The sequence below is a fragment of the Hipposideros armiger genome, unplaced genomic scaffold (assembly GCF_001890085.2).
Source record: "Hipposideros armiger isolate ML-2016 unplaced genomic scaffold, ASM189008v1 scaffold_330, whole genome shotgun sequence".
Classification (NCBI taxonomy): domain Eukaryota; kingdom Metazoa; phylum Chordata; class Mammalia; order Chiroptera; family Hipposideridae; genus Hipposideros; species Hipposideros armiger.
Window position 1 is genome coordinate 1435661 of NW_017731680.1, and position 25848 is coordinate 1461508.

The 25848-nt window shown below is 39.6% G+C and overlaps 1 long non-coding RNA gene across 1 annotated transcript in view; it reads right to left on the reverse strand.

Annotated features, from left to right (window-relative positions):
* Positions 1-4107: 4107 nt before the first annotated feature.
* The window catches only part of LOC109392390 (uncharacterized), a 32066-nt gene continuing 10325 nt past the window's right edge, over positions 4108-25848 (reverse strand). Inside the window, exons 2-3 of the long non-coding RNA XR_002126049.1 lie at positions 25453-25539; positions 4108-4188 (exon numbers count right to left, since the gene is read on the reverse strand). This is a non-coding gene — a long non-coding RNA (uncharacterized LOC109392390). The remainder of the gene's footprint in view (positions 4189-25452; positions 25540-25848) is intronic.

Here is a 25848-nt window from a genome sequence, read left to right on the forward strand (position 1 = left end):
GTCTTAGTTGTGGGTGGGCATAGCCACCAAACCATGCCAGAGTCAAACCGGCACCCTTGTTGTTAAGAGTGCATGCTCATGCACTGAGCCATCCAGGTGGCAGCTCAGCTTGAGTTCAGTCTTAGTTGCAGGTGGGCGGGCGTAGCCCACCATCAAACAGGCAATCTTGTTGTTAAGAGCACGTGCTCCCACCAGCTGAGCCATCCTGCCACCTGTTGGCAGCTCAGTGGCAGCTCAGCTTGGGCGCAGAGTCACTGGCCCATGTGGAAATCGAACCGGCGGCCCTGTTGCTCAGAGCTCATGCTCTTAAGCTAACGCTTAACCAACTGAGCCACTCGGCCGGCCTCCATGGTTTCATTTTTACATTTAAATATTTAATCCATTTGTAGTATATCCAATATATGGTGGGAGGTGGGGCTCCTACTTTCATGTTTTTTCCAGAAGCCTATCCAGTTGTCCTACACCAGTTGTTGAATCATCCATCTTTTCCCACTGATTTGTAAAGCCATCTTCATATGATGAAGCTTTCTTGATTTCAATGATCATGGTATTTACTATTATTTGAATAATAAGTTTCAAATTTTTTTTTTTTAAGATTTTATTGGGGAATTGGGGGATGGAAACAGGGCTGGGGAATTGGCGAAGGGGAACAGACAAGTTGCTGTCCTTTTGTTCTTCAGTCTAGTTGTGGAGGACGTCACCCCACTGGCCCAAGTTGGCACCATCATTGCGCTCTTCCCGGGCGAGGCAGATCAGTCGCTGGCTTCTGGACGGCCACTCACTCTGGCTGCTGGCTACACACGGTAGCCCATGGCAACCCACTGCAGCAGGGGCTGCAGCCTACGCTGTCACCGGTGACTCAGGGCAGCCCAGCTCCAGGTAGAGCTGTTGTTCGGCATCTTAGCTGTGGAGGGCAGTGTCACTGGCCTTCATATGTGGGATCCGAACTGGGGCCCTCTGGTGTACCAAGCCAACTAAGTTTCAATTTTGATTGTAGTTCATAAACAGCTTCCCTGTGTCTGCCCATTTGAATTTTAATCTGGTAGTGGTAGGTTTGGTAGATTATAATAGCTATAATATTTTTATGCCCAGCATACTTTCCTATCTTCTGCTTCCTGAATCCTTTAGGGAATTCTCTCTCCATGCTATGAGATCCTGGAGAGGCAGTCAGTTATTGTATCCTGGCCAAATCATGGGTTATACATATGACCTAAGCTGGCCAATCAAAAAATATCCCACCACACAGAGATTGGCTGGGGTTTAGACGTCTGACCTGAGCAAGGCAATAATCTTCCCTGGGAGTAATATTTGAATGAGATTTTTCTGTTGGAATTGTTAAGCTGCAAGATAAGTTTTTTAGATCTTTTTAACTGATATAAATTAAAACTGTCTGAGGATAAAGCTAAGTAGAAACAAGCAGAGTTAAGAAATGGAGAGCCAGAGAGTCCTGAAGGCGTCCTTTGGGTTCCTGGATCCAGCCTTGCTCAAAAGCCAATGCCCCTTAGACATCCAGGAGTGAAAGCGTCTAAATTCTCCTTTTTTTTTTACTTAATTTAATTTAATATGCCTTCTTGTAATTTGCAATCGAAAGAGTTCTAACTCTTTTGCAATAGATATTACTGCTCCCACATTACAGAGGAAGGAACAGGCTGGAAGAGGTTAAACTCAATCACAGTGATAATGTATTTCCCACTCTTAACTTTTTTGGGGGGGATGGGGGACAGACACGTTGCTGTCCTTGGTTCTTCAGTCTAATTGTGGAGGACGTCGCTTCACTGGCTCATGTTGGTATTGTAATCATTGCGCTCTTCCCGGCTGAGGCGGATCAGTCACCAACCATTGGATGGCCTCTCACGGTGGCTCACGGCAGTTGCCTGCCGCTCTCGCTGGCTTCCGACCACTCACAGTAGCTTATGGCAGCCTACTGCAGTCTCACTGCAGCCTACGCCATCACTGGCAGCTCACGGCAGCCCAGCTCCAGGTGGAGCTGTTGTTCACCATCTTAGATGTAGAGGGCGCAGCGTCACTGGCCCATGTGGAATCCAAACTGGCGGCCCTGCTGCTCAGAGCTCGCGCTCCCAAGCCAACTCCTTACCAACAAGCCACTTGGCCGGCCCCCACTCTTAACTCTTACTTTTTGGTACCCATACTTGTAGAACTGGCAGACTGATCCCCACTTGTATACTGTATCCCAAAGATTCTCTGATGATGATTAGGAAGAAAGGCCATATAAAGGTATGGAGGCTGCTTATTCTACTCTAAAATAGTCAAGACCTTGAGTTAGAAGACATGTTCTATTCCAGCTCATCAACCTTTCTTTTCCCATATAGCAAGGTGAAAATCTCCCTGACCTGACTTCTCAGTGTGGTCAAGGGCTTGGCTTTATCCCTATTGTCTGGCTGGGAAGATGTCAAAGGTCATCCGATGATGTCTCACTCAAATCAGCCTCAGCCCCAGAGCTTCTTTTCATATTCGGAGGAGAAATTTGGTTTTCTAAAGCCCTTTTATAATTTGGAATTTTTTCATATTATCTGGAGTAGAGTGTACCTCGAAAATAGAAAAATATATAAAATGGTACCATTGAAACCTATGTAATTTTACTAACCAATGTCACCCCAATAAATTTAATTTACAAAAAGAAAGAAAAGAAGAGAACCATTATAATAATGGGAGGAAAAAAAGAAAGCAGAAAAATATTCTGAGTTGGAACCAGGTCCTCTAAAAATTATCTTTCCTATGCAACTTAGAGCTTCACAATTAAAAATGTTTTCTTTTAGCTTGAACTACAGACATCTGTTAAAATGCAAATGGCCCCTAGGAAGGTTTACATTCAAGTCTTATTGGCCGTTGCAGCTTAATGTGAATTCATTTAGCAGATTATTTCCTCAGAGTATGTTTTCATTGAGGGAGGAGGAGGCAAAGGAGAAGAAGTGATCAGAGAAGAAAACTGAGAGGAGAGGCAGAGAGTACTATTGATGAATGGGTGGGGGAGTGCAAAAGTGGAAATGAAGCTAATTACTCAAAGCTTACCTTCCCAAGTCACTTCTGAGATACAGCTGTGAATCACAATCAGGATTGGAACAAGCTGATACACAGCTACAATTAAGAATGAATTGAATTATACAGATTTTCTGAGTCCTGAGGGGAGGCTCTAAGTTAGTGCCAGAACCAGCCATTCTTTTCACATATTCTTCTACTTGGTCATTTTGGCATTACTCAAGACCCTTCATGAGCTAGAATTAATTTGTATCCAGAAATGAGACCCAACCATTCATAGCATGTAACTGCAGCTGTCCCATGCTGTCAGCAAACAACAGCTCCCCAAACAATTTACTGCCTGGACAGAACTCATTTCATATGTTTATCGGCTCTCAACTGTCAGCCAATATCCTTGTAGATTCTTCATCTATAAAAGTTTAATTCTCCAAACAACTTCCTATTCCAGGCCTCTTTACAGTGGCTAAAAGTGTCTTTGTTCCCACCATTTGTGTGTGTGTGTGTGTGTGTGTGTGTGTGTGTGTGTGTGTGTGACTGTACACACTTTCATTTAGGTTATATGCCAAGTCCTCTGATGCCCTTTGGTGAAAGTCCAAGTGAAGGCAAAGCTATGTTGAAGAAGAAAATGGCAGACTAGAAAGCTCCAAGCTTTCATTCCCCCCACAGAAACATTTGTTTTCAATTTTTCAATTACAGTTGACGTATTAGTTTGAGGTGTACAATATAGTAATTAGACATTTATATACCTTACGAAGTGATCACCACCATAAGTTTAGTACCCATATGACACCATAGTTATTATAATATTGACTATATTCCCTATGCTATACTTTACATTCCCATGACTATTATTATAACTGCCAATTTATACTTATTTATCTTTTTCACCCTTCTCCCCCAACATACAGAAAGATACAGAAAATAAATACAATTTATTTTTTGTATCTATCCCCACAGAAACGTTTTTTTAAAAGGCAGAAACTATCTGAACCAACCTTACTGGAGCTCTGTAAAACAGTCAAAGATTTACAGCCACAAAGAAAATGCCCAATCAAAAAAAAAAAAGTCATGTTCAAAATGATAAGAAAGTTTTGTGGCATTTTTACTCACCTTTACTCTACCCATCCCCAGCATGGCAATAGTTTCGGTCTTGAAGTGGTGGCAGCCTGGTTCACAGTACCATACCTCAAACTAGAAGGAGAAAGCAGACCTTATTTGCAAATTATTGTGTATATCTGTTCTAAACTGTCTGGTGGGTACCTGAAGTTTGTCTATATGATGTTTAACTCAGAACTCAGGTGGGGAAATTGATGGACACTACTCATAAAACTTGCAAGATGACTCCTGGGGCAAGAGGTTACAGGTGGAGACAAACAATAGACCATGTAAGACCCAGAAGAAAAGCTGAGGTGAGGCAGGAAAATCAGAACATTCAAAAGCAGACAAATGTATGGGGGAATTTAGGACGCTACATGCACAACCAGGCAAGATGTACATCAGAAAAGACCTGAGAAGATCGTAAGCTTTCAATTCGGGCTGCTTGTTAGCCTTAGTACAGCCTAGCTAAGTGTTGAAGGAATGCCCTAGCACAGAGCCAAACTGCAAACTTACCTGGGACTCAAGGAAATCGCTGTCAAAATTTCAGCTGAATGTGAGCTAAAGAAACAGAGACTTTAGTGATCACACATGACAAGGAAGAGTCTCTGTAAAAAGTAGTTAAGAAAACTCTCAAAATAAAGTACAATAGCCTTCAACAACAACAACAACAAAAATAACCCTAGGGAAGGGGAGAATGTGATTTCCAGAGTTACCATATTATAATAGTTAAATATCCAATTTTCAGCAGAAACGAAACAAGACAAAACCATCACAGGGCATAGAAAAACATGCCTCATTCAAAAGAACAAAATTAATTCACAGAAATCATTCTTGAGGAAGCCCAGACATCAGACTTACTAGACAAAACTTAAGTATGCTCAAAAAGTTAAAGGAAAATGTAGATGAAGAACTAAAGGAAATTAGAAATATGATATATAAACAAAATGAGAATGTCAACAAAAAAATAAAAATTATAAAAAGGAACCAAACAGAAATTCTGGAGCTGAAAATTACAATTGAAATGAAAATTCCTTTAGAAAGATTCAAAAGCAGATCTGAGCAAGCAAAAGAAAGAACCAGAACACTTGAGAATAAGACAATGGCAACTATGGAGTCTGAGCAGTAGAAACAACAACAAAAAAAAAAGAAGAAGAAAAGTAAACATGGTGTGGGACACCATGAAGCAGACCAACATACACACATGAAGTCCCAGAAGGAAAAGAGAGAAAAGGGGGGAAAAAGATGATTTGAGAAAATAATGGCAAAAACATCCCAAATCTGAATAAAAATCCAACCCAAAGCGTACACAATAACACAGCTTTATAATTACTGTTGATGCATTTGTCTCAAATCCTTTATCAGAGATCTTTCTTTCTTCATACAACTTCAAGTTACTGTCTAGAATCCTTTCATTTTAACCTGAAGGACTCCTCTTAGCCTTTCTTGTAGGGTGGGTCTAGTGGTAATGAATTCCATTGGTTTTTGTTTTTCTGAAAGTATCTTAATTTCTCTCTTATTTTTGAAAGAAAGTTTTACCAGATATATTGTTGGAGTTGACAAGTTTTTTAAATCTTTCAGTACCTTAAACATTTCATCTTGCATCCTTCTGGACTCTAAGGTTTCTGATAAGGTATTGGCTCATATTCTCATTAAGGATCCCTAGTACGTGATGATTCACCTTTCTCTTGCTGCTTTCAAGAATCTCTTTTTGTCTTTGGACAGTTTCATTATGATGTGTTTTGGTTGGGTCTTTTAAGTGTGTCCTCCTTAGAGGTCATTGGGCTTCTTGGGGTTGGAGATTTATGTATTTCATCAAATTGGGGGTGTTTTGCCATTCTTTCTAGTTTGTCTGGCTAGAAGTCCCAATACTATTTTGCATAAAATTGGCAAAAGTAGGCATCCTTGTCTTATTCCTGATCTTACAGAAAAAGCTTTCAGTCTTTTCAGCATTGAGTATGATGTTAGCTGTGTATTTTTGATATATGGCCTTTATCATGTTAAGGAAATGTCTTTCTATTCCTAGTTTATTGTTTTTATCATGAAATTGTTTTCTGTACCAGTTGTTTTTTCCCTTCATTTAATTAATTTTAATTAATAAAAGCTATCCAAATTGGGCCAAAAAAAAGAGTAAAATTATCTGTGTTTGCAGACAACATTATCTTATATGTAGAAACCCTAAAGAGACTACACACACACACACACACACACACACACACACACACACACACATACACACATACACACAACACCTGTTAGAATATACAAATTCAGAAAACTTGCAGGATACAAAATCAACACTCAAAAATACTGCATTTCTGTACAATAGCAACAATTTGAAAATAAAATTCAGGAAATTCTATTTACAATAGCATCAAAAATAATAAAATACTTAGGAATAAACTTAATCAAGAAGGAGAAAGAATTGTGCACTTAAAGCTATAAAATGTTGCTGAAAGAAATTAAAGACCAAAATAAATGGAAAGACATCCCATATTTGTGAATTGGAAGACTTAATATTGTGATGACATAAATACTACCCAAAGCAATCCACAGATTCAATGTTATTTCCAATGACATTATTATTTTTTTTTTGGCAGAAATAGAAAATCCATTCTAAAATTCATGTGGAATCTCAAAACACCCCAAATAGCCAAAACAATCTTAAAAGCAAAAACAAACTTGGAGGACTCATACTTCTTAATTTCAAAACTTAATACAAAGCCACAGTAATTAAAACAGTGTACTACTGGCATAAAGACAAACATATAAACCAATGAAAGAGAATAGAGACCCCAGAAATAAATCCTCATATATATGACCAAGTGATTTCCAACAGGGATGCTAAGACTATTCAATGGGGAAAAGACAGTCTTTCAATAAATGGTGTTGTGAAAACTGGATATGTACACGCAAAATAATGAAATTAGACCTTTATCTTACATAATATGTAAAAATTAACTCAAAATGTATCAAAGACCTAACATAAGAGCTGAAGCTATAAAACTCTTAGAAGAAAACAGAGAAAATCTTCATGACATTAGATTTGGCAAAGATTTCTTGGATAAGACACAAAGAATACAGACAACAAAAGAAAAAATAGATAAATTTGACTTCATTTAAATAAAAACTTTTGTGAATCAAAGCATACTATCAACAGAATAAAAAGGCAACCCACAAAAAGGGATAAAATATTTGCCAATCATATAGCTTATATCCAGAATATATAAATAACACCTACAATTCAACAACAAAAAAAGTAAACAACCCAATTTAAAAACAGGCTTGAGGGCCGGCCGAGTGGCGCGATGGTTAAGAACTGGCTTGGGATGCCAGAGGGCCCTGGCTCGGATCCCACATATGAGGGCCAGTGACAATGCTCTCTATAGCTAAGATGCTGAACAACAGCTCAACCTGGATCTGGGCAGCCATGAGTCGCCGGCGACAGCGGAGGCTGCAGCCCCTGTGGCAGTGGGTTGCCATGGGCTACCGTGTGTAGCCAGCAGCCAGCATGAGCGGCCAGCAGCCACTGTGAGCGGCCGTCCAGAAGCCGGAGACTGATCTGCCTCGGCCGGGAGGAGCGCAATGATGGTGCCAACTTGGGCCAGTGCAACAACATCCTCCACAACTAGACTGAAGAACAAAAGGACAGCAACTTGTCTGTTCCCCTTCCCCCAATTCCCCAGCACTGTTCCCATCCCCCCAATTCCCCAATAAAAATCTTTAAAAAAAAAATAGGCTTGAAAAGACATTTCTCCAAAGACACACAATTGGCCAATAAGCACATGAAAAGATGCTCAACATCTCTAGCCTTTTGGGAAACGCAAATCGAAACCAGAAGGAGATGCTACTTCATCTTCAAAATGATACCTATTATCAAAAACAAGTGGGGGGAAAGAAAAAGAAAATAACTGTTGTTGAGGATGTGGAGAAATTGGAACCCTTGTTCATTACTGGTAAGGTAAAATGGTGCAGCTACTGTGGAAAACAATATGGTGATCCTCAAAAAAGTAAACATAAAATTACCATATGATCCAGCAATTCCACATCTAGGTATATATCCAAAAAAATTGAAAGCAGTGGCTCAAATAGATACTTTTACACCAATATTCATAGCAGCATTATTCACAATAGCAAAAGGTGGGGACAATCCAGGTGTCCATCAACATATGAATGAATAAACGAAATACAATATATACATAAAATGGAATATTTTTTAGCTTTACAAATGAGTGAAATTCTAGTACATGCTACAATATAAATAAATATTGAAGACATTATGCTAAGCGAAATAAGTCAGTCACAAAAAGACAAACATTGTATGATTCCACTTATTTGAGTTACCAAGAATAGACAAATTCATAGAAATAGAAAGTAGAAGGGCAGTGGGAGGGTTGAAAGGATAGAGTGTCTGTTTGGGATAATGAAAAAGTTCTGGAAAGGATTAGTGGTAATGGTTGTACAATTTGAATATACTTAGTGTCACTGAAGTGTACACTTAAAAATGCTTAAAATGGTAAATTTAATGTTATGTATATTTACCACAATAAAAAATTAACCGTATTAAAGATAAAATATCTTTTCATAGCCCTCTGAAACCACCTATTGTCGTTTGATTTTTTCCTTTATTGAGCCAAAATGTATTGAATGCTAACCAAATGTCAGCTCTCTGATACATCCTCAGCTTTCAAAGGCACTCAAAATAGTCTCTGTCATAAAATACTTTATAATCTGTTTGGAACGACATGGAAGTAAAAATAACAGACAAAAGCATGTAATAAATACCATGATATTAGTAAGTATAAGGAATTTAGGAAGCACAAAGGTAGGAGCATTTAGCTTAGGCAGAAATATCTGGAAACATTTTCCAAAGGATGTGAGTGACTAAGCTAAGTCTCAACATATGTGAGTTAGCCAGGAGAAAGTGCAAAAGGGCTTCTCAGGCAAGAGGAGTAATATGCAAAAAGGCAAAGAGAGTAAAGATGACATGAGCAGATTGGGAAAATATGATAAAATATTCTATTAAATGGGTGGGACTAGGGTGGAGAAAGGAAGATGACTTGGAGAATGGATGAGGTTCAGATAAATGGATATTTTATATAATATGGGAGTTTGTACTTTATCCTAAGGACAATAAGCAGCCATTGTATAAGATCTCAGAAAGAGGAATCATGTGATCCACTGTGTCTTTAAAATAGACCCCCACCCCGCCAACTACACTGGAGAATGGACAGAAGAGGGCCTTGACTCTGCAATCAAGTGAGAACTATTGCAGAGCCTGAACTAAGGCACTGGTAATGCCCATGGAGAGTAGAAGACAGAGTCAAGAAATGTTCATGATAATGACTCAGAAAACTAGTTACTGGTTGGATGTGGATCTCAAGGAGACTCTTGGGTTTCCAGCTTGGGAAATTTGGTGAATGGTAGTACAATTTACTGAAGTGAGAAACTCAGTGAAGAATTGGGTCTGGGGCACGAGAGATCATTTCTGTTTGGAAATGTTGCGTTTGAGGTGATTGTGGGGCAAAAACAGCTGACTATTTAGGTGTGGGGTTTAGGAGAAATGTTTGATGTACAGATACAGATTGGAGGTCACACTAATTGAAAGGAGAATTCCCTTAAGTTAAAGGAACTGGTGTCCAAATGTACAATCTCATTATAGAAGTAACTATACTCCTTCCACGACAGAGTAATTTAAGGAATGAAGTAGCTCCTCCATATGGCATCAAAATCAAGCCATATGGGCAGTTGCCCACTCAACCTGGCATGTAGTAAAGCTTATGAGAATAAACTGGTTATGGATAAACCTGGAAGCTTTTCAAAGTGATTTTTATTTTGAAGCAAGGAGGGACTTCTAATATGTATTTTGCCTATGGTGAATCAAAATCCTATCTCTTTTCACTCATATATTTGAGATCAATCCTTTGGGAATTTTGTCACTAGTCAGAAAAGAGTGGCTAACAATCACAAAACAAAATAAAATAAAAATAAAACAAGTGTTACTGTGCTCTGTTTTTTTTTAATGGGGATCCATCGATTTTTCCCGTATCTGTTCTTCTTTCCTTCCACTGCTGGCAGAAATTCATCTTCCTAGCAAATGGATTCTATCTGTAGAATCCCTAAGAAACTGGATCACATCACATATGGAAGAAGAAGAGGAGGCTTTAGAATAAAAGATCCTGAGTTTGAATTCCATTCTGCTATTTATCTGACTTATAGACAAATTTATTCACTCAATCTTTCATTCATGCAACAAAATTGTATAGAGCACATTCTATACCACAGAGCCTGTCCTATTACATATAGTCCTGAGTTTAAAATACAATTATTGTTCATAGACCAGTGAGGAGGTAGACATACAAACACAGCATTATAGAATGATGTATTGGGTTGTCGGAAAAGTCATGATGTATTTTGTCTATGTTTTTGAAAGGTCATTTATTTATATAAAGAACAAAGATCAATCAATGATATATTGCCCATTTTGTTCGATAACCTTTTGCCATCTTTCAGTGAGCTTCATAATTCCTCTTTCATAGAAGGACCTGTCTTTATTTGCAAAAAAACTGAACAAGATGCTGATTTACAGCCTCATCTTATTGAATGTTATACCACACAAGGAGTTTTGAAGATAGCGAAACAAGTGGAAGTCTGATGGCGCAAGGTCAGGCGAGTATGGTGGGTGTGGCAACACATCCCATCCAAGCTCCAATAATTTTTGACCGGTGATCAAACTTGTGTGTGGTCTCGCGTTGTTGCAATGTAACACAACTCCTTTACAATTAACAAGCTCTGGATGTTTCTGGATGATGGATTCGTTCAAACTGTCCAATTGCCCAATAGTACAAATTCGAATTGATTGTTTGACTCCTTGGTAGGAGCTCGAAAAACACGACACCTTTAAAATCCCACCACACTGAGAGCATAACCTTCCTCTGATGAATGTCTGCTTTCGATGTCATTTGAGGCGAATCATCACATCGGGACCAAGACCGTTTGCACACCACATTGTTGTAAACAATCCACTTCTCATCACCAGTTATCAGTCGCTTCAAAAAAGGATCGTTTTCCTCACATTTAATAAACATATTGCAGATGTTTATATGCGCAGTCAAATGAACTTCTTTGAGTTCATGCAGAACCCAAATATCGAGCTTGCTTACATATCCCAGCCTCTTCAGGTGTCGTGAACACTTGAATGATGGATGCTCAATGTTTCTGCAATCTCTTGTGTCGTGTAACATGGGTTTGACTCAATCAATGCCTTTATTTTGTCATCATCAACCTCAGTGGGCCTCCCTGACCAAGGAGCGTCATTGAGATCAAAATCACCAGCACAAAATTTCGTGAACCATGGTTGGCACTGACGTTCTTGTAGAGCATTGTCACCGTAAACAAGCTTGACGCATGCTCTTCCCTTTATGGAAGTAAAACAGTAAAATATGGCAAAAATGCAGTTTGGTCTTCCATATTCAACTTGTTACAAAATCTCCAAAACTCAACCAAATTGCTCGATTTTTTTAAAATGAAGCTAGAACTGTCAGCTGTCAAATGACATAGCAATAACATAGATGCAAATCACTCTAGTACTTCCAAAAATGAACTAGTGTCATCTGTTGCAAGCATGCATCATGATTTTCCGACAACCCAATAAATGAGAGAAAATTGGGGAAGTAGGTATATCCAACTCTACTTTCTAAAAAAGAATATTATTAAGATATATCTAACATACAATATTATATTAGTTTCAGGGGTACACCATAGTTATTCAACATTTATATACCTAAAGAAGTGATCACCATAAATCCAGCAACTATCTGACACCGTACCACACTATCACAATATTATTGACTATATTCCCTATGCTGTACGTTACATCCCCAGGACTTATTTGTTTTATACCTGGAACTTTGAATCTCTTATTCCCCTTTATCTTTCCCCCTCTTTTTAACTTTTCATATACAGCTGACATTCAACATTGTTTTACATTAATTTCAGGTGTGCTGCATAGTGGTTAGACATTTATGTACTTTACGACATGATCCTCCTGACTAGTCTAGTACCCACCTGGCACTAAGCAGTTATTGCCGTATTATTGACTATAATCCCTGTGCTTTACTTTACAGCCCATGACTATTTTGTAACTACCAATTTGTGTTTCTTAATCCCTTCACCTTTTCACCCTGCCCCCAACCCCCTCCCATCTATCACCCCAATAAATCTAGTACTCACCTGACACCATACATAGATATTAAAATATTATTGACTATATTTCTTATGCTATATCCTACACCCCCATGACTACTGTGTAACAACCAATTTGTACTTCTTAATCCCTTCTCCTTTTTCACTCACTCCCAATCCCCCTCCTATCTGGCAACCATTAAAATGTTCTCTGTATCTATGAGTTTCTCTTTTGTTTGTTTATTTTGTTCTTTAGATTCCACTTAGAAGTGAAATCATATGACATTTGTCTTTCTCTGTCTGGCTTACTACACTCAGCACAATACCCTCTAGGTCCATCCATGTTGTTGCAGATGGCAAGATTTCATTCTTTTGTATGGCTGAGTAATATTCCATTGTATATATGTACGACTTCCTCTTTATCTATTTATTCATTCAGGGATACCCAAGTTGCCTTCATATCTTGGCTATTGTAAATAATTCTGCAATGAACATATGGATGCACATGTCGCTTTGAAGTAGTATTTTGGGTTCCTTTGGATAAATACTCAGAAGCAGGATTACTAGGTCCTTCTGTATCTCTTGTTTGTCTTTTTTGTTTTATTTTTTTAATTACAGTTTATTGAGGTGACAATTGTGAAGTTACATAGGTTTCAGGTGTACAATTCTGTAATACATCATTTATATATCACATTGTGTGTTCACCAGTCTTTTTTGTTTTAAAGTCTCTTTTGTCTGGTGTATAAGTATTGCTACTTTAGTTCTTTGTTTTCATTTTCATGAAATATCTTTTTCCATCTCTTTACTCAGTCTGTGTGTGTGTCTTTGGATATGAAGTGAGTCTCTTATAAGCAGCATATGTTGGGTCTTGTTTTTTTATGCATTCAGCCACCCTATGTCTTTTAATTGGAGCATTTAATCCATTTACATTTAAAGTAATTGCTGATAGGTATGAAGTTTTTGCCATTTTATTTCTATTATTTATTTATTTATTTATTTATTTATTTCATTTTAAAGAAGTTCCTCTAACATTCCTTGTAATACTGGTTTGATGGTGATGAACTCCTTTAGCTTTCTCTTGTCTGAGGAGTTCTTTATTTGTTCTTCAATTATAAATGATAGCTTTATGGGGTAGAGTAATTCTGACTGTAGGTCCTCACTCTTCATCAATTTGAATATTTCATTCCAATCCCTTCTGGCCTGCAGAGTTTCTGATGAGAAACCTGCTGACAGTCTTACGGGAACTCCCTTGTGGGGAATTAACTGCTTTTCTCTTGCTGCTTTTAAGTTCTTTCTTTGTCTTTAACTTTAGGCATCTTAATTATGATGTGTCTTTGTGCAGACCTCTTTGGGTTCATCTTGTTTGGGCTTGAATGTCCATTTCCTTCACCGGGTTAGAAAAGTTTTCTGTCATTATTTCTTCAAATATGTTTTCAATTCCTTGCTCTCTCTTCTTCTTCTGGTATCCCTATGATGCAATTTGGTATGCTTGATGTTGTCCCAGAGGCTCCTTAAACGTCCTCATTTTTTAAAATTCTTTTTGCTGTTCTGTTTGGGTGTTTTCTGCTACCTTATTTTCTAAATCACTGATTCAATCCTCTGCTTCATCTAACCTACAGTTTATCTCCTCTAATGTTCTTTATTTCAGTTATTGTATTCCTTATTTTGGTCTGTTTTTTGTTTCCTATCTCCATTTTTATGTTTTCTCTTTGTTGAAGTTCTCCCTGTGATCAGTGAGCATCTTCAGAGTCTCCCTGGTCACCAGAGCTGGGCCCTCCAGGTGTGTCTCTTGTGTGGGTTGTGTGTGCCCTCCTGTTGAGTTGAGGATTGACTGCTATTTGCATATCAATGAGAGGATTTGACCCTTGGCTCATTGGTTGTGAGGACCAGTCATGACTGTAGTGGAGGAGTTGTGATGCAGGGACTGACCCTATGGAGCAAGTTTCACTGTAGCAGGGCTCTAACCTGCCCAGTCTGCCTTTTGGGTGTGTCATCCTTGGAGGTGGCTGGGTGATACTCTGGCTCAGTCCAAAGCTGGTCACCAGGCATGCCAGCCCCAGGGTGAAAAAACACTGTTATCCAGGTTGATGGAAATTCAGATATGGTGGCCAGCTGTATCTGCACACTGTGAGAGAGGACGGCTCAACAAAGAAATAATGGCTTCTGCCAGCTCCTCTGCCTGGGAGCAAGCTGCCCCTACAGCCCTTGCCCCGAAACCAAACACATCAGTTCCTCCCTGTATGTCCCTGGCACCTTTTGAGCTGCTACCCCAGTGCTGGAGTTTAGAACAAGTGAATCCATCAGCAAGTAAGTTCATGCATGGGTCATTTAAGAGGAGCACCTGGGACTGCAGCCAACCTCCATCTCATTCAGCTACAATCTCAGCTGGTTTTCACAACCAAAAGTTATGGAGACTTATCTCCCTGTCAATGAAACCCTGGGCTGGGGATCCTGGTGTGGTTGTGGGACCCCTCACTCTTCTGGGGGGGACCTCCACAGCCAACATAACCCTCCCGATTTTTAATGTTCACACACGGGTGTGGGACCAGCCCGTTCCACATCTCTCCCCCTCCTACCAGTCTCAAGGTGGTTTCTTCTATATGCCCTTAGGTTGAGCTAGACTTCAGGCAATTCTCAGTGATGATTGTTCTGTAGGTTAGTTGTAATTTTGATGTGGTCATGAGAGAAGGTAAGCACAGCATTTACCTACTCCACCATCTTGACTGAAAAATCCCCAACTCTATTTTTTAGGGAAGTTTTACTGAGGCTTGAAGGACAAAAAGTGTTCATCAGGTAGGAAAGTTTATAAGAAGTATAAGAGACTAAAGAGAGATAGGAAACAGAGAGGTGTGAGAGATTCCTGGTAGAAGGAACTACACGACCAAAGTCAAAGAGGCATTAGATAGTATAAAGTTGGACTTCAGGAGCTCCAAATTATTTTTTATAGTTGGAAAAGAGAGTAGGTACTTGAGTGATAGAGATATGTGATAAATACGCAGGGGCCACATCATGTATATTTTGCCTTCTTTGTTGACTGGAGACACACTGAGGCAACCTCCTCCCTCTCCACATAGACTCAAGAAATACTACCCTTTTGGGTAAATAATTCTATTTACTATTGCTGTCTCCTGCTCTCTACCTCAGAAACTCTCACTCATTATTTTGGGTCTTTAACATTATGTTCATAGGCTTCTTTAAATTCTTTGGCATCCTGTACTACTAAGGGTTCTCCAGAGAAACAGAACCAGTAGGATATATATGTACACAGAGAGGTGTTTATTTTAAGAAATTAGTTCACACAACCATGGAGGCTGGCAAGTTCAAAATCTGTAGGGCGGCCAGCAGGTAGGGAACTCGGGCAGGTTTTCTACGTCACAGTTTTGAAGTGGAATTGGGAAGCCTCAGTCTTTGGTTTTAAGGCCTTCAAATGATTTGATGGAGCCCACCCACATTATTGGTGGGGGCAGGGGAGTAATCTGCTTTAATATGTTAAATGTTAATCACATCTAAAAGAATATCTTCACAGCAACATCTAGACTGGTGTTTTACCAAACAACTGGGTGCCATAACCCAGCTAAACTGATGCACAAAATTAACTATCACACATTTCTTGAGACTTCAAACCATCTATCTATACAGGAAGAGGCTCAGCAGGAATCAGAATTCAATGAGATGTATTTTGTGAAGGGGCTATTTTTAAAGGCATTATCAAGTTGAAGAGAATAAACAAGAGATGCCATGGTACCTGTCAAGTACTGTGAAGGATCTGATTTTCCCCTATTTGAATGCTAACAAGATAGCCTGTTACAGTTTCATGAGTGCTGTTAGAAGACATGACACTCCTGGGTCAGAGATGAAGGAAAGTTTATTACCCATAGCAATAATGGTAGCCAGAGCATAAGCATTTTTATTCTGGTTTCTCAAGCCTCAATTCGTACAGAGTGACTAGAAGAGAGCCAGATTACATCTTCACAGGCAATGAGTTGAGTTATAGGCCAGGAAATCCTGAGCTTAGGAAACCCAATCTTTTATTTTTTTGTTTATTTTTTATTTTTTTTTAAGGTTTTATTGGAGAATTGGGGGAGGGGAGCAGCACCGGGAAATCGAGGGAAGGGAAACAGACAAGTTGCTGCCCTCGTGCTCCTCAGTTCAGTCGTGGAGGACGCCGCTTCACTGGCCCATGTTGGTATTATCACTGCGCTCTTCCCGGGTGAGGCAGATCGGTGGCCAGCCACTGGACGGCCGCTCACGGAGGCTCCCAGCAGCTCACACCAGCTGCCGGCCGCTCACGCTGGCTGCTGGCCACACACGGCAGCCTATGGCAGCCCACTGCAGCAGGGGCTGCAGCCTAGCCATCGCTGGGGACTCACGGCAGCCCAGCTCCAGGTCGAGCTGTTGTTCACCATCTTAGCTGTAGAGGGTGCAGTGTCACTGGTCCTCATGTGGGATCCAAGCCGGGGCACTGCTGCTCAGAGCTGGCGTCCCAAGCCAACTCTCAACCAACACACCACTCGGCCAGCCCATAAACCCAATCTTTTATAATGGGCACTAAGCATTCTGCGCTTTGCTTCAGAGGAAGACATTATTTATCTTTGTTATATTGAACAGTAAGTATGACTGCCTTTTGCTCTAGGGGAGACACTATCTTTACTTTCTAAGGCTATTCAGTATACAAACATCCTTGAAAAGATAATCAGAAACAAAGACCAGTTAATATCTTGCTCACAAGATGTGCAAAACCATGCGAGACCAATGGAGAATTATCTCCCGAAAGTACCTAGAAAACAGTGGCAGTAAAAAATCTATTATCATTCATAAGGCCAAAATGCAAGAAGAAATAGAGTCATCTGAGTCCAGTGAGAGCTGTAGCCATGGAAAAGGGACCACCAGTGGAAACTTCAGTTATAGCGAGAAACAGCTGCGACTAGGGAAGTAATGCTGAAGCAGGGAGAGAATGAGAAAAAAACTGATCTCTCTCCAACTCTGATTTTTGGCCAGTGACTCCAATTAGTCAAACCTCACATGAGGCCAGCTAGCAAGGAAACCTGGATGACACAGTTCAGTTTCCCATGTCCAAAAAAGCCTTGTGAGACGATTAGAGAGTCTATCTGGAATGGAGTAGAGGAGGATAATTAACACATTATATGGTCCCTCCGATATCTTAGTTTTGAAACTTCTTGACTTTCTGAGATCAAATAATCCTCACTCCACTCACACTACTCAATTGCTCTCAAGGCTACATGGAACTTATCAACACACTCCTCAAACTATGAAATATTAAGCCTCAAAATACCAATCCCTGACCACACTTTCTTTTTTATTAAAGATTTTATTAGGGAACTGGGGAGGGGGAACAGTGTTGGGGGATTGGGGAAGGGGAACAGCCAACTTGTTGCCCTTCAATCTTAGTTGTGGAGGGTGCAGCTAGCTCAGCTCCAAGTCGAGGTGCCATCTGGTCACCCATTGGCAGCTCACAGTCACTCAGCTCAAGGTGCCATATTCAATCTTAGTTGCAGGTGGGCATAGCCCACCATCCCATGTGGGAGTTGAACCAGCAACATTATTGTTAGCAGCTCATGTTCTCACCAGCTGAGGCATCCTGCCACCTGTTGGCAGCTCAGCAGCAGCTCAGCTCAGGCACAGCTCACTGGCCCATGTGGGACTTGAACCAGTGACCCTGTTGCTCAGAGTTCGCGCTCTTAACCAACTGAGCCACTTGGCTGGCTCCCCTGACCACACTTTCTAAACCTCCAGTTGGTTCACCCTCCTTTCCCCCAGTAGACCTACTTAGCTTACTTGAGCACCACTGCTTCTTGCATTCCATTAATTTTTTCTAGTTCCAATTTCCTTATTATTGAATCATGACATTTAATAATGCTTTCAGAGTCGCTGAATGATAAATTATCAGTCTTTTGACTGTCTGAAATGTTTTTATCCTATGCTCAATATTGTGTTATAGTTTAGCTGAGTATCGAATTCCAGTGTACTGGTTATTTTCTCTCAGAACTTTAAAGTCTTATTCTACTGTTTTCTGGCTTCTATTCTAGCTGATGAGATGCCAATTTAATGTTTCTTTTCCTCTGTAAGTGACCTTTGTCTTTGTCTCTAGGGTCCTGCAGTTTTTCTATAATGTGTTTACATAGGGATTGCTATTGATTCATTTCACTGAGTGAGCTTTCTTCAGTTTGAGCAATCAAGTCTTCTATAATTTTTGGAAAATGCTCAACCCTTGTCTTTTATATTGCCTTTCCTCCATTCTTTCTACTTTCTTCTCCTGGGAACTACTATTAGATGTGTGTTGGATACTCTCCTCCATATCTCAACTTTTCTTTTATATTCTCCACCCCTTCTCTTTGTGCAATCCTCTGGTTATCTTATAGCTATGTTCCAGTTCACTAATTATGCATTCATGTCTTAGTCTATAGTTTTACTCACTTATTCACTTTTAATTTCAATAAAGAAATGTTTTTCATTTCTAGAAGTTCTATTTTTTAAATGTACCTGGTCTATTTTTACAGAGTCCTGTTCTTTCCTTATGATTTCTGTATCTTTAATCATTTGCAAACTACTTATTTTATAATTTTTTCAAGACCATTCTATGAAAACGAGGTTTTAGTGTTCTAATTCTATTGTACCTGATAAATCTATGCATAATGGGTTATTTCCCATGTGGCTTGGAAGTTTTACTATGAGCCCATCTTCAAAGGAATCAGTTTTCCCATGTGAGTCTCCTGGATCATGGAAGTGTGCAAAATAATGGCTTTATATGTACATATTGCAGGCACAAAAATAATTTCACTGTCAAGGATAACAAGCTCTCCATGATCAGCTTTTATACTAATATCTCCTCTTCAAGATTCCCATTAATGAGAATAAGGTACATTCAGATTCAAAATATGAAAATGGGGCAAAAATACATTTCTTTGTTACTTCCCTGGGAAGTTTCTAGTTTCCACTTTCACTGAGGGATAACTCTACCAGAGTCCTAGCTTGATTTAGGGATCTCATTTCCAGCCTCCTGCCTTGTTCTATATTAAAGCCGTGTCCCCTATCCTTATGCAAGGTGGTAGAAGGCTGGTACCTAGCCTCTATATATAATGCTTTATTTCCCTGGCTGATGCATCAGGTTTACAGATCCAGATTCTAGTTCCTCTTTCACTTTTGGCACCCAGGAATACTATGTCTTTGCAGTGAGAAGGGGTAGCAGAGATCCTCATTGGTTCATTCTGCCATGATGCTTAAACTGGCAGTCCCCTTGCATTGCTACTTTATTCATATCTCTAATTCCTTTGTTTCTCCATTAGCTTCTGGGAACGTTACTCCATTCATGGCTTTGGTACCATCCCTATTCAGTCTAGAATCCACAATACGCCATTCAACCACTCTACTTCCTACAAACTAACATTACAGACTTGTTTTATTCTGCTTCACCCACCTCAAAAACACTCAAGACTGGATCTATCTAAACAACCCCTTTCTTATACCACACCCATGACAAGCATAGTACATAGTGAAAGCATAGACTCTGAAGTAAAACAGCTAAATTTGAATACCAGTTCTGCCATTTACTAGCTGGGTAACCTTGGGCAAGTGTTTAACTTATCTAAGCCTCCATTTTCTCTCCAGTAAAATGTAAATAATAATAATTTTCTTGGCATTATTATGAAGATAAATTAAGATAATGAAGGCAAAGCACTTAGCACAGCTCTTGACACTTTCAAGAAAGATAGCTATTGTTAGGTTCTAGAGAAAACCTCCAAATTGATACTCACAAATACAGTTTCTTCACCCTCAGCAAAACCCTCTGTTAGATTTGGAAACATTTTTCGTGCTGCCTTTCCCATTCCTCACAACTGTTCTTGCAAATCAGTAACCTTCTCCTCAATCCATGTTCCATAACCATGACCCTGCTCCCAGCAGGTAACTTTGCTTCTTATTTCAATAAAAACATTGAGAGTATCAGGTGCCTTCACCATCAACTTAGGCAATCAATGAGCGCAATCAGTCTTACTGCCCTCATGTGTGGCTTATATCAAATTCGGCCTCCATCTCACAAAAATGTTTTCAGTACATGCTGTGTGCCAGATAGTAGTCATCTAGGTCCTGTGGATAAGTCAATGAACAAAAGAGACAAAAACTCCTTTCGTATATAGTTTACATTCTACTGGGAAGAGAAAATGATAAACAAAATAAGTAAATTATATTGTATCTTAGAAGGTGACAGTTGCAATGAAGGAAAGTAAAATGCTGGCAGGGTTGCAATTTTAAGTAGTGTTATCAGGAACGTTCTCACAGGCAATGAGGGAGTAAGGAAATAGAAAGTACAAAGACCCTGAGGTGCAGGTGCACCAGGTGTGTTTGAGAAAAGCAAGTGAGGCCAGGATGGCTAAAGAGAAGAGAGTGAAGTAGAGAACTGTAGGAGGTAAGGTTGGAGAACTAACGAGGGCCCGGGTTGTGTAGGGCCTTGTAGGCCATTGCCAGGACATTGCCTTTCACTTTGAGTTTGATGGAAAGCCTGTGTTGGATTTTGAGTAGTGGGATGACATGAGAAACTTGCATTTTAATGGAGTCACTCTGCTACTGGGATAACATTTGACTGAAAAAAAATAAGAGCAGACTTAGGGAGACTCGTTAGAAGGCTATGGAACTAATTCAGGCAAGAAATGCTGGTGACTTGTCTAAGGGCAGTAGCAGTGAAGATAGTGAAAAATGGTCAAATTCTGTATATATTTTGAAGTGCCAACAGGTTTTTTAAATTGAGATATAATTGACATATAATATGATTTGATATTTGTATATATTGCAGATGACCACAATAACTCTAGTTAACATCTGTCACCATCATAGCTACAAATTTTTTTCTTATGATGAAAATATTTAAAATCTACTCTCCCGGGCCGGCCGAGTGGCTCAGTTGGTTAAGAGCTCGCTCAAGAGTTTGAGCTCTGAGCAACAGCGGTTCGAGTCCAGCCCACGCTGAGCAGCCACTGAGCTGCCAACAGGTAGCAGGATGGCTCAGCTAAAAAAAAAATAAATAAAATTTAAAAAAAAATCTACTCTCTTAGCAACTTTCAAATACACAATACAGTGTTATTAATAGTCACTATGTGGTATATTATATCCCCATGACTTATTTATAACTGGAAGTTTGTACCATTTGAGCCCCTCCACCCATTATGCCCACTAAGCCCCTGTCTCTGGCAATCACCAATCTGTTTTCTGTACCTATGAGCTTGCTGTTTGTTTTTAAGATTCCACATATAAGCAAGATCCTACGGTGTTTGTCTTTCTCTGCCTATTTGAGAAATGTTCAAATTCTATATATATTTTGAAGTGCCGACAGGTTTTGTTAATGGACTGAATATGGAGTGGGAGAGAAACAGAGGAATCAAAGATGATTTAAGATTTTTGCCTAAGCAATTAGAAGGCTAGAGATCCATCCAATTAGTTAAGAAATAACTGAGAGGATTGGATATTCATGGGGAGGATAAGGATGACCAGGAATTCGTTTTGGGACATGTTAAATCAAAGATGCCCACTTGATATTCAAACAGAGATGTCAAGTAGATCACTGGAGTTTGACATTGAAAGGAGAGTTCCAGACTGGAGACATAAACTTGGAAGTTGTCAGCATATTTTAAAGTCATAAGACTAGATGATATCACCAAAGAGGTAAGTACAGATAAAAGAGACTAGGTCCAAAGACTGAGTTGGGGGCAGTGCAGATGATAAGCAAAGGAGGCTAAGAAAGAGTTAGCTAGTGAGGTGGGAGGAAACCTGTGAGAGTGTACTGGTGTCCTGGATGTTAAGTGAAGAAAATATTTCATGAAAGACACAATGACCAATTCACTCAAATGTCACTAAGTTAAGAAAGGATGGAGAATTGACCATTGTGTTTAGCAACCCAGAGGTAATCGGTGACCTTGACTAGAGCAATAGGAGTGAAAGCCTAACTGGAATGGATTTAAGAGAATTCACTCAAACATATACCTTTATAATACCATTATTCACAACAGCCAAGAGGTGGAAACAACCAAGTGTCTACCAACAGATGAATGGATAAACACAACTTAGTATATACATACAATGGAATATTATTCACCCTTAAAAAGTAATAAAATGCTGATATATTCTACAAAATGAGTGAACTTTGAAAACACTATGCTAAGTGAAATAAGCTAAACAAAAGAAAAAAGAAAAATATTGCATGATTTCACTTATATGTGGTACCTAGACTAGTCAAATGTATAGAAACAAAAAGTAAAATGGTGGTTACCAGGGGCTGGGATAGGGGTGGGGAATGGGAGTATTGTTTCATAGGCAAGAATTTGTTTTACAACAGATGATTTAAATGTTTTAGAAAAGTTCTATAAAGTCCTAGACATGGTGATGGTTGCACAACATTGTGAATGTACTTAGTGCCACTGAATTGTATATTTAAAAATGGTAAGCTTTATGTTATGTACATTTATGCAAAAACAAAAAGAAAAGAAGAATTGGAAAGAATATAGATAAATCTTCAGGAAGTTTTGTTGTAAACAGGAACAAAAAAATGGGGCAATAGCAGGAGTGGGAAGAAGGGTCAAGAAAGGATTTTGTTTTAAAAAGAGAGAAATTACAAGTTCTTTTTATTCTTTTGGAATGATCTAGAAAGAGGGGGGAAATGATAATGCAGAAGAGAGGAGGTAGAATAGCTCCATCAATGTCACTGACTAGGAAGCGTAGGGCATGGCGCCAAGTGGCAGTGTGGCTTTTGCTAGCAGCAGAGGAAGAGACAGTCTCTGAAAGGAAGTACTGGGAGCATAAGTTTTTCAACTACCCTAACAAGAGGGAAGGCAGAGTGCCTGGATCCACACACAGGGGAGTGGGATAAGATGTGGCAATAAATTCTGTCAATTCCCTTCTTAGTGCTTTTCTTTTCTCTCTGAAATAGGAAGGGTGGTCATGTGGTACACAGAGTAATGGCCCCCCAAAGATGTCCAGGTCCTAATCCTTGGAACCTGTGACTGTTACTTTACATGGCCCAGGGGAATTCGCAGATGTGATTAAGGATAATGACTTCAGATAGGAAGGTTATGCTGGATTATCTGTGTAGGCCCAATCTAATTGCATGAGTCCTTGAAAGTGGAAGAGGGAAATGAAATATTGAAACATGCTACAATATAGATGAACCTTTGCAAACATGCTAAGTGAAAGTACCCAGGCACAAAAGAGCACATATTTTATTATTCCATTTATACGAAATGTCCAGAATAGGCAAATCCATAGAAATAGAAGGTAGATTAGTGGTTGCCAGGGTTTGGGGATGGAGAGAATGAAAGGTGATTACTAAAGAGTACAAGCATTTCTCTGGGGGAGGATGAAAACTGATCTATAATTGGTTGTGGTGAAAAACACAATTCCATGAGTATACTAAAACCATCAAATTGTATACTTTAAATGGGTGACTGGCATGGTATGTGAATTATATCTAAACGCAGCTGTTACTACAAATGCGGAAGAAAGAATCAGAAAATTGGGTCAGAGTAACATGTGACAATGGAAAAAGGGTCAGAGAGTTGCTGCCTTTATACTTAGAAGGAGACCATGAGCCAAAGAATGCAGGTGGCCTCTAGAAGCTGGAAAAGACAAGGAAAGGGATTCTCTCCTTAAGCTTCCAGAAAGGGCACAGCCCTGCCGACACCTTAATTTTGAGCCCAGTGAGATCTGTGTCAGATTTTTGACCTACAGAACTCTAAGATAATACATTTGTGTTGTTTTAAGCCATTACATTTGTGGTAATTAATGTTATGGCATTCATCAATTGTGAGTGAGACTAGAGAACATGACAGAAGAGATGTTAGGAAACAGTCATCAAGGAAAGTAAAATAATAAATTGGCTAGGAAAATGTAGTATGGTTACCAGCCAGCATTAGGAACACACTTAAGTCAATTGGGAACAATTTTTCCGCAGCTAGACGGCTACAGCGAGAGTCCTATTTCTTTATTACCGATGAGTGGGCAATATTTTATTGATTCAAAGATGGCCATTTGTAACAAGTTTGGCAAATCATTATATCATACTCCTAAACACAAATGATTTCTGGATTGGGTAATTAACAAACACTGCCGGGCCGGCCGAGTGGCTCGTTGGTTAAGAGTTGGGTTAGGAGCACGACCTGGAGCTGGGCTGCTGTAGTCACCAGCGATGGTGTAGGCTGCAGGGCGGCTGCAGTGGGCTGCCGTGAGCTACCGTGAGTGACCGGCAACCAGCGTGAGCTGCTGTGAGCCGCCATGAGTGGCCATCCAATGTCCAGCGACCAATCTGCCTCAGCCTTGAAGAGTGCAGTGATCACAATACCAACATGGGCCAGTGAAGTGACGACCTCCACAACTAGACTGAAGAATAAAAGGACAGCAACTTGTCTGTTCCCCTTCCCCAATTCCCCAACGCTGTTCCCTCCCCCAATTCCCCCAATAAAGAAATCTTTAAAAAAAAAACAGTGTCCCTTCAAATGAAAACAATAGGCAGTTAACTAAAGTCTTAAAGAACTAACAACAACAAAAAACTCAATCCTTGCAAAGTGAGCTGTGATTATTGCTCAACCCTTAAGCAGAGCCCCATCCCAAATGTATGAGGTCTGACAATTCGGTTCGCCAACTTGTTGCAACAATGTTGCTAACCTTTTTTGATATCAGAGGGATTATTCATTATGAATTTGTACCAACTGGACAGTTAACCAAGTTTACTATTTGGAAGTACTAAAAGGGCTGCATAAAAAACTTAGACAACCTGAACTTTTTTGCCAACAATTCATAGCTCTTACATCATGACAATGCACCAGCTCACATGGCGCTGTCTGTGAGGGAGTTTTTAGCCAGTAAACAAATAACTGTGTTGGAACACCCTCCCCAGTCATCTTATCTAGCCCCCAGTGGCTTCTTTCTTTACCTGGAGATAAGGGAAATATTGAAAGGAAGACATTTTGATGACATTCAGGACATCAAGGGTAATATGATGACAGCTCTGATGGCCATTCCAGAAAGAGTTCCAAAATTCCTTTGAAGGATGGACTAGGCACTGGCATCAGTGCATAGCTTCCCAAGGGGAATACTTTGAAGGTGACCATAGTGATATTCAGCAATGAAGTACATAGCACTTTTTCTAGGATGAATTTGTGAACTTAAGTGTCTGACCTCACATTCACCAACAGAAAGTACACTGTTGAAATAGTCAAATCCTCTTCAGAGAAATCTACTCCAAGCTCTTTTTCAGGGATGGCCCTGTGGGAAACAAACAAGGAAAATTCTCTCAGACATACCCTGGGGCAGAAATACTGAACTCATTCCATTTTTAAGCGATTTAACAAACACACTCCTATGAAATTTGCTGGTCCTGTGATTTATTTTACTCACCTCCTACAGCAAAAGAAGATCTGTACCAGTTACCACTATGTGTTGCTTTCCTTCTTTTCTAAAAGGGTTTTTTTTAAGTTATGGATCTATTGTTTATCTTTCATCATTTTATATTAGTTGTACTCTAGAAGAACAACATATACACATTTAGTTCATGTGAATTCAAGTGGTCTTGAA